Here is a 10,123-nt window from a genome sequence, read left to right as displayed (position 1 = left end):
ATTCACTATTTTCTGGTTTACTTAATGTATTACAGATTAAGGCCATCATTACTTATTGGGGGCGGGGGCAACCAGTGCTGTTGTAATTCTACATTTTTTTTGATGAAATACTTTGCATGGAAGTGAGCTTATATTTATCAATGAAACCAGCTGTATTTCTTAAAGTAGCCATTTCGGTTCTGTTTTAAAACAATGGCATGCACAGCCCTGGAAGGAACTACCAAAAACCTTTTCCAAACCCACGCTCAGAACAGAGTTAGATCTTCTTTAAAGAAGAGAGTGCTGCATTTTTAGTCAGATATAGTCAATCAGACAACTAGCAAAAAGCAGCCTTAACCACCATTATTACCATCATGGAAAGGGGGAGTCAAACTCACAAGCATCGATGCTATCAAAAAGGAGTGGTTCATTCAGATTGGTATTCGACAACTCTGTTGATCAGTGGATTCATGGTTGTGTTGGGGTGGAGGAGGGATAAATTGGGAGTTGGAATTAGCAGATGAAAACTATCATATATAGAATAAATAAACATAAAGTTCTATCATAGAGCACAGGGAACTATGTTCATTTTCCATTATTGTTTATCCCATGTGAAACCTATGATAAACCATAGTGGAAAAGAATATGAAAAGGAATTTGTATCTATGTAAAACTGAATCACTTAACTGTACAGTGGAAATTAACACAACATTTAAATCAACTATACTCCAATAAAATAAATTTTTAAAAATATCGAAAGTTTATATAAACAATACTATATCAGGGTCCTCAACCCTGGCAACACGTTAAAATCACCTGAGGAAGGAAAAGAAAATACTGGTGCCAAGGATTCACCCTCAAGATTTCCAATTCAATAGGACTGGGATAGATCTAGAACATCAGGAATTTTTACTCAGATTAAAGAAATTTTTTTTTTTTTTTTTTTTTTTTTTTTGGTAGGGCTGCACCTGAGGCGTATGGAGGTTCCCAGGCTAGGGGTCAAATTGGAGCTGTAGGCCTACCCCACAGTCACAGCAACACCAGATCCGAGCCATGTCTGCAACCACAGCTCATGGCACTGGATCCTTAATCCACTGAGCACGGCCAGGGATCAAACCTGCGTCCTCATGGAAACTAGTCAGATTTGTTTCTGCTGAGCAACAATGGGAACTCCCAGCATCAGGAATTTTTTGTTGTTGTTGTTGTTGTCTTTTTGCCATTTCTTAGGCCTCTCCCTCGGCATATGGAGGTTCCCAGGCTAGGGGTCCAATCGGAGCTGTAGCTGCCGGCCTACACCAGGGCCACAGCAACTCGGGATCTGAACTACGTCTGCAAACTACACCATAGCTCACGGCAACTCCGGATCCTTAACCCACTGAGCAAGGCCAGGGATTGAACCCGCAACCTAATGTTTCCTAGTCAGATTCGTTAACCACTGAGCCATGACGGGAACTCCCCAGCATCAGGAATTTTTAAAGCTCCCCTGATGAATCTCCTGGCTAGCCAGGGTTGAGAGCCACTGATCTAATACCTAATCATTTTATGCTTTTTCAGAGTAAATTTTATTGAAACAAATGGTTGGTGTAGGATCTTTTTGTCATATCTGATGAAAAACTTAAACGTGATCCTTTTTTTCTGAAGTTTTTTGTTTTGTTTTTTTGTTTGTTTGTTTTGTTTTGTTTTGTTTTTGTGATTTCTCTGTACAGTGTCCACTTAGTATATGGGAAGCTTTTCCAGTGGTTGGGTGGATTTGCATTGATTTTTTTTTTTTCTCCTCTGTGGGATTCACTGAGGTTATGTGTGGGCCATGTCATGATAACCAAAGCAACCAAATTGGTATCATCATAGTCAACCAACTAGTCAGCTGTCCAACTTGTTTCGTGATCTTGTTGATTGTGGTGTCATATAGATATATTTCTTGAGGAGAGTAAGTTGGGGTTTTCCTCTATAAGGGTGTGTTTCTTCTATAGTAACTTAGAGGTGTGTCCTTGTTTATTATGTGTTTCCTTAAGCTGGTTGAGTTAATCCTAATGCTTCTGGGTCCTTTTCCTTTTATTTAATTGTACCAAATTGATTTTGAAAATATAGGATTTCGTATAAGAAATATACTCTGTGGGACTCATCTGAGGAAGAAAGCAGTTTAAACCTGGTCTTGTGTGACTTAAACAAAATATGACTAATTTTAGGTATTTCCTTATCTTTGGGATAGACTGTCTTTGAGAAAATATGGTGAAGTGGTAGACATAGAACTCAAAAAAGAGATCTAGAGTACTTCTTTGAACTGTCTTTATTTTTAATGTTTGTTCTTTTATTTTTAATACTTAGAGAAATTTTTACCCATAGTTACCAGTTAGCTTTCCAAGATTGTGCTTTTACTGTTGATTTTTTTTGTATTAAAAATAGCAGCGTCATGGGTCTTGACTGCTAGGTTTTGAACCATGTTTTGCAGATTTCTGGGACTTTCAAGGAGCTTCTGGGGCTCTTACAGGGCATGGGGACTGTGGGGCGGGGAAAGGAATCCAGAATCCTTTCAGGAGTCTCTTCTGCAACCCAGGTAGGTGGGCTGTTCTTGATTTCACATTTTGGGTTTCCCAGCAAGATTTTATTTGAACAAAGGATGTCTTGGTGAAAACAAGTTTGTAAATGCCTAGGCCACATGTTTCTAAGTTTCTGCTTTTCTTTCCCTGACAAATTTGGTTTATGTGGTTCTGGTAGCGGCTAATTGTTTCTAGCTCCTACTGTACATCTGTGTTGAAAAAGTGTGGAAAGATTTGGGTCTTGTTAACTTTATATCCCTCAAACTTGTGGGGAGAGAGAGCCAAATGAGCAGTTAGATATTCTGAGCAAGAAATATCAATTGGGAGCTCCCACCATGGCTCAGCAGGTTAAGAACCTGACGTTGTCTTTGGGAGGATGCGGGTTTGATCCTGGCCTTGCTCCGGGGGTTAAGGATCTGGCATTGGCAAAAGCTGTGGTATAGTTTGCAGATGCAACTCAGATCCCGTATTGCTGTGGCTGTGGTGTTGGTTGGCAGCTGCAGCTCTGACTGGACTTCTAGCCCGGAGACTTCCATATGCCGAGGGTGTGGCTGTAAAATGAAAGAAAAAAAAAAAAAGAAATATAGATTGGGAGCTATCCACATAGAGACTCAGTTAAGTTGTGTGTGTGTGTAACTAGTTACCCACAGGGAGTATTACAGAGAGTCAAAGATAAAATCCTGGGGAATAGCTGTGCTAGGTCAGGTACCCTCTTCTGTAGTCACATTAACCCAATACACATTGGTCAATGCTGTTTCCTTTTTATATTTTAATTTGCTATTTGCACACATATGCTTGTGCAGAACTGTTGGAAGAGTTGGAGCCTGAGTGTATGTAGATGTGTGGGTGGGGTTGGGGGGCAGCCTGGTAGGGTCAGAGGATAGGCTGTGGAAGCCAGCCAGGGAAGATCTCCTCTTCAAAAATGCTACATCCTGCACAAAACTGTAGGGCTCTTTCTATATTGGTATTCACGTGCAGAATGAGAAGATAAAAGCTGAGTGGTTAGCTAATGGATATGGCGGTGTAGACACCCATTGTGGCATTTTTTGGCATAAAATGATTTAAGAAGTATTGTGGTTTCTTGACTTTTAAAATCCAGACACTTTCCCCATATCTTCATTTTCTTTTTTGGAATCAGAGCAGTAACTGCTAGGTTCTGGGTGTGATCCCAGTGAACCCAGGGGTAAGGTCCGTTCTGCCTGAGTCTGAAGCTTTGCTTCTTTTCGTTTCATTGACACAGACCCTGCCCTCAGTGCTGGCCAGCTGTTTGGCAAATTTAGTTACAAGGTCAGCAGGGAACAATGTACTAACTTAATGAAAACATTCATAAACATTCTTAGAAAAAGTCAAAGTGCCCAGGTAAAGAATAAATAAATAATTATAAATAAGATTCTGTCAAAAAATATTTCACTTAATAGTTAGCATGTTCCAATGATAATGAGACTGGTCATTGCATCCAAAATTAAGCCCCACACATTTTTCTTTTCTTTTTTCTTTTTTGGGGCCACACCCATGGCATGTGGAAGTTCCCAGGCTAGTAGAGATTGAATCAGAGCTGTAGCTGCTGGCCTACACCACAGCCACAGCAACGCTGGAGCCGAGCTGCACCTGTGACCTACAGCACAGCTCATGGTAATGCCAGATCCCCGGCCCACTGAGTGAGGCCAGGGATTGAACCTGCATCCCCATGGATGCTAGTCGGATTCATTTCTGCTGCCCCACAACAGGAACTGCCCCCCCATTTTTCTCTCCTTTTTATTTCTTTAGATTGTCTTGTCTTCTTTGATTATTTTCCACATTCAAACAAGATAAAATACAGGTAACCATATATCCCAATTTTATTTGAGTTGAAGTTCTGAATAAAATTTCAGATGACATTCATTTATTTGATGCACACAAACTGGCATCTCAGAAGTGTCCTGGCACATTCTGCTTTCTTTATAAATTCTTGCACGACAGTATACCTAATTAGTTCCAAATATAGCTATTTACCTGAATGGTAAAGTTTCAATTTAGCTTTTTATAGCTTTTTTGTTTGTTTGTTCTGGCTGTGCCCATAGCATGGGGAAGTTCCCAGGCCAGGGAGCGAACCTGAACCAGAATCTAGCAGTGACAACTCCAGATCCTTAATCTCTAGGCCACCAGGAAGCTCCTAGCCTTTGATCCTTTTAATAGTCTCAAATAGTCTCTTCTAGGGAAGAAGCATTTGATGAAATAGAATGAATTACCTTTAAAGTCACTAATAAAATAATATCATGATTAAACAATGTTGAAATAACTCAGTGAGTCTACCTTTTCACTAGGCTGAGTACCCAGGCTGCCCCCAATGCTGAAGGCTCACAGGGAGTAGGCAGGCTTCTTATGCAAAGGCTTCCACTCTCCTAGGGGAGACAGGTGTGTGGACAAAGAATCACAGCACCATGATGAGCCCCAGAAACGACTTCTCTGTGGGAGTTTAGAGCCAGAGGCATTTAACGATGCCTAGATTGGTCAAACAATTAAATGTAGAAATTCCTGAGGCGAACAACCAGAGGAAGGGTGTTCTAGGCAGCAAGAGCAATAGGTACAAAGGCAATGAGGTGGGAAAGTACACTGTGGAGTGAAAGAACCACATGGTTCTTCAGGTGGTTTGATGTGGCTGATGCGCCGGGTATGTAAGTGGCCACGTAGATGCCAGAAGAGCAGGCAAGAGCTAGATCATTTGTGGTTCTGAGTATCACCCTGAGGGACAGGGAGCTCCGATTTTGCTTTGGCCACTAAGAGTAATCCTTGAAGGCTTTTAAACAGAAGAGTGGAGTAGGACTAGATTTGGTCCTAAAACTTGCTTGTGTTTCCTTTTTTTTTTTTTTTTTTGCTGTTTTTAAATTTATTTTTCCTTTCTTTCTTTTTCTTCTTCCTTTTTAGGGCCGTACCCATGGCATATGGAGGCTTCCAGGCTAAGGGTCAAATCAGAGCTGTAGCTGCTGGCCTACACCACAGCTACAGCAACTTGGGATCCGAGCCGCATCTTCAACCCACACCACAGCTCACAGCAACACCGGATCCCTAACCCATTGAGCAAGGCCAGGGATTGAACCGGCAACCTTGTGGTTCCTAGTCGGATTCATTTCTGCTGTGCCACAACGGGAACTCCTTGCTGTTTTTTTAAACCAATTTTTAACATGGAAATAAAGTTAACTTACATTGTTGTGTTAGTTTCAGGTGTATAGCAAAGTGATTTAGTTATACATATATCCATTCTTTTTCAGATTCTTTTCCATTATAGTTTATGACAAGATATCGAATTGGTTCCTTGTGTTATCCTGTAGGCCCTTACTGTTTATCTATTTTATGTATATGTTAATCCGGAGCTCCTAATTTGTCTCCTCTCCCTCCTCCCTTCCCTATCCCCTCTCCTAATTTATCTCTTTCCCCTCTCTTCAACAAATCATAAGTTTGTTCTCTATGTCTGTGAGTCTATTTCACAGAGTTAATTTTTAATTGGGCTTCAAGAAAAGTCCAAGAGGATGACAAACTAGGGAGTCTACTGAAGGGGTACAGATAGCAAATGAGACTAATTCCTCAAGCCTTTTGCTTTATTTATATGTAAATATTCTTGGTGCTTGGTGCTCTCTAGGGCATGTGGTAGAGATGTTTGGCAGGCAATTTGAAATTCTCTGCATCTAACACAAAATTTGTGCATGTTAGCTAATAGGTTCAGTTAAAATCATGTGATGGGATGTGATTACCTGGGAAGTGTGGGAAGTGGGAGGTGCGAAATGGGTCCAGAAATTGTGGAGAGTAACTAGGGTGTGTTCACATTCTACCCGGTCACTGTACCTTTCTTTTTGTCCTCTGACTATCTAGTTCCGTGTTGATCTTTTTCATGAGACTAAGTATGAGGGCAAGGATGGAGTCTTATTTACAGTGTCCCTGCCCTTGCATGACATCAGAAGGCACCACGCATCTGTCTGAGTTATTGGTCTCAGCTCGAATCCTGTCTTCTGGAGTTGTGTTTCATCTGTCCTTGTTTAACTGGTTCTAGCAGCTGTCAGGGTACCTGCCCTATGGTAAGTGAATGAATGAATAAATGATATTATTTCTAATGATGTCATTTCTAAATGACATCATTTCTAATGATTTCTAATGAGGAAGAAGGATCTAGCAAAAGAAGTAAGAGGCATGGGTCTGAGGGAAGGGAGGCTCAATGGGTGAGATTCCTGTTGAGACTCCTGTTGTGGAAATCCAGGGGCGAAAGAGTTCAGGAATGAGAGAGAGGTCAGCAGGGCCAGATGCTACAGAGGGGTGAATTCATTAAGGATGGCAGAGCTACCACTGGCAATTAGGAGCCATTGCTGATAATGTCAAAAACAGCTTGAATGGTGTGAATGGAGGCAGGTGGCAAATTCCACTCCATGGAGATGGGAATGAAAAAAGAGGTGAGGAGACAGACGCCCAGTGTAGACAGGTTCTAAAGAGGCAGGGGGTGAGAAGGGAAGAAAGTAATTGGCGGTAGCTAGGAAGGGTGGTAAGCCTGGAGTGGAATTCTCACCCCTTCTCTTTGCTTCTTTTCCCTTCCTTCCTTTTGCCCATTCTTCCTTTCTGCTTTCAAGATGAGAGACTCTGGAGTAAATGTACAGGTCAAAGAGGACCCAGTGTAAAGCTCCAGCTTAAATTATAGAAAAGAGGAGATGGGATATTAACTGGAAAATTAAATATAAGTGGGTGCATCTTTCTTTGAGAAAGGCTGAAAAGAAATAAGGATGCATGTGGATGTGAATAAACTGGAGGAAGAACTGAAGGAAAGGAAATAGGGGAAAATTTTATTCAAAGACCCAATTCTCTCTAAAATAGTAACTGACATGATTTGGACACTTTCTCCACTCTATGCATTTTTAAAATTACATATATTAACTCACTAATTTCTTGCAACAACCCCATAGAGATAGAATTACTATCCTAATTTTACAAATGAGACAACTAAAGCATGGAAGCGTTAAGCCACTTGCTTGCCTGAGGTTGTCCAGCTCCTAGGAGGCAGAACCAGGATGCAAGGCTCTCTTGCTGGAAATGGCAGGTACGTCAGATACTTAAGATTTTGAATAACCAATAACCAATGTGTTTATGGAATTGGTACAGTATACTGTTACTGAGTCACTGTGAGCACTTAGCCTGTGTTGGAAATCATCATTATGTTGTGCCGTCAATCTGCAAGTTTGAGAGATTTCCTCCAGCAAAACTTGCCTTACCTGTTATAGGAGTGGACATACTTGGATTGGTGTGGAATTGGGGATTGGTGCCTTGGAAGGATAGGGGGTGCTGGAAAGAGAGAAATTGATGTGGTGGATCATGAACTCTAGCCTTGAAGGAGAAGAAAAAGGAGAGCAGGACAGGCTGATGGAATGGGTGAAAATGGAGGAACAAGGGGCAGAAGGGCTCAAGGAGGTTGAAAAGCAGGTGCAATGGGAGTTGAGGAGCTGGACACTTGAGGCGGGGTAGAAAGTTGGGCTTAGAGACAGATATTTAATTCTCACAACAACCCTACATTTCAAAAGTGAGGGTAGGCACAGATGATGATATGTTGATGATGTGGCTTTGGGAGTACATCAGTGAAATGGGTTGGAGGTAAAGCTCATGAGGTCAAGGGCAAGGCTGAGATCAACAGAGATATTGGGTAGATGTTCACTAGTCCCCGCTTCTCCTGGAAGGATGGTGCTGAGAAGCCCTAAGGACTGGTCCAGACTTTAGAAAGCTGCAAATCAAGAACATTATAGTTTTAGGGAAAGATACAAAAAGTTAGCCGATACCTGGCATGCAGCAGAAATCACTTGGTGGTCTCAATAGAACCTTGTCAAAGAACAGTTGAATAGCTTCTCTTTTGCACTGTGTTTTTTGACAAAAGAATTTGAAGTGTCAATTGGCAAAACAACACATTTCACAAGCAATTTTTTTCTTTTTTTTTTTAAGGGCCACATTCGCTGCGTATGGAAGCTCCCAAGCTAGGGGTTGAATCGGAGCTACAGCTGCCGGCCTACACCACAGCCACAGCTACGTGGGATCCAAGCTGTGTCTGTGACCTACACCACAGCCCAGGGCAATGCCGGATCCTTAACCCACGGAGCAAGGCCAGGGATCAAACCTGGAACCTCATGGTTCCTAGTTGGATTCGTTTCCGCTGTGCCACGACGGGAACTCCCACAAACAATTTTGAGTGCTTTAGCCAAACTGCCATTATCATCCTGAAAAGAAAAGACTACCCGTGTTCTGATGAAATCTCTTCCTCTTGCTTTACCTTCCTTTGTCTTTTCTCCTGGTCGTGTGCAGTAGGACACTCTCTGGGCAGAGAGAGGCAGTTGAGGATCATCAGGCTTCCAGATGTCGAGCTTTGCTGTGATTTATATGGGCAGGGGTCGTGGGAGAGGGGCCAGAAACTTCCGTGGGACTCAGTGTGGTGTCCTCTGCTTCTATAGTTAGCCATGGGATGGGAACCAGCAATATATGTTCCCTTTGTACAGCTGTGCATACCACTGTCTCCTTTTTTCTTCTGCCTGTTTAGGTTTTGAGGAAATCAAAATTATATATGATGTAAGCTTAGAAATCCCCATATGTGAAGATATGGAGCTACTACACACAGGGAGAAAAACATATGCATGCCGGATCTGACACCCAAGTGCCATGTGTAGATAATGCATCAGGTAGGATGTTTTGGGGTGTGAGGAACAGAAACTCCAACCTGGACTGGCTTTGCTAGTAAGGAAAAAAAATTCCTTTGTATAGTAGAAAGTCCAGCAGTGGAATGTCTGGCTCTGCGTTTGTTCCTCTGTGATTCTTCTCTTGGCTCTTTTCGTGCCCCGTGTTGTTTTCATTCTCAGCCTGACTCCCGCCACAGTCCCAAGATGGGTACAGGAATTTGCAGGGTCACATTGAGATAGGAACATCCGGGGGAAGGAGAGAAGCTGTGTCTTCAGGTCTCCTCAGTAGTGAGGAAACCTTTCCCAGGATCTCCTTAAGTCATTGCCAAGGATCAGCTCACTGCCCTTTCCTGAAGTCAGTCCGACTGGCGGGGGAACGGGATCACCGTAGTTCTTGGTTAGCCATTTGGGAAAGACTGGATATTGGGACTCACTTCCATGATGGAAAGAAGGCTTGAGGCCATTGAAAGATTCCAGACTTGTCAAGGGGAAAGAGCCTTGGATGATGGTCAAGTCCTTGACTTCAGCATTTGCTGGCAGTGTGAACTGGGACAAATCAGCAACTTCTGTGAGCCACTGTTTGCTCTTACAGGATCATTGTGGGAGTTAATAGCATTTTGTGTAAACTTTAAGGAGCTATACAAATGGTAATTATTTAATAATGGTATTGGTAATGATTAAGAAGAATAACAGATCTTTGTTTACCAGGGATTTAGTTGTTCTAGGCACTTGCTACAGGCTTACATGCATTCTCGTTATTACTCACTAAATACAAATCAAGCAACCGTCGCACTCAAGGCACTCTGCAAAACACTTTATTTCTGATTTCAGTGAAGCCGAGATCCACAACAGCAAGGCTCATGGGTAGGGATAGTGAACAGATGTGGGCTCAGTTTCACCCAGCGGTTCCATTGTTTTGGCCTTTGTGACTACATA

The 10,123-nt window shown here is 42.2% G+C and overlaps 1 protein-coding gene across 3 annotated transcripts in view; it reads left to right on the top strand.

Moving 5' to 3' along the window:
• Positions 1-10,123, top strand: part of SLC16A12 (solute carrier family 16 member 12) — a 94,082-nt gene that overhangs the window by 5,191 nt on the left and 78,768 nt on the right. Inside the window, exon 1 of one of the 3 annotated variants that reach the window (XM_021073518.2) lies at positions 2,429-2,533. The exons of the other annotated variants lie outside the window; for them this stretch is intronic. The gene's annotated coding sequence lies outside the window, so the exon portion shown is untranslated. Of the gene's footprint in view, positions 1-2,428; positions 2,534-10,123 lie in introns of those variants that run through there. 3 annotated transcript variants of the gene reach the window in all.

Source organism: Sus scrofa, chromosome 14, assembly GCF_054392235.1.
Source record: "Sus scrofa isolate SSC_HxYL_T2T_F1_AM1 chromosome 14, Sscrofa_HxYL_maternal_Yorkshire_Landrace_v2.0, whole genome shotgun sequence".
Classification (NCBI taxonomy): Eukaryota; Metazoa; Chordata; class Mammalia; order Artiodactyla; family Suidae; genus Sus; species Sus scrofa.
Note: the sequence above shows the minus strand (reverse complement) of the source record. Positions and strands in the feature narration are given on the sequence as shown.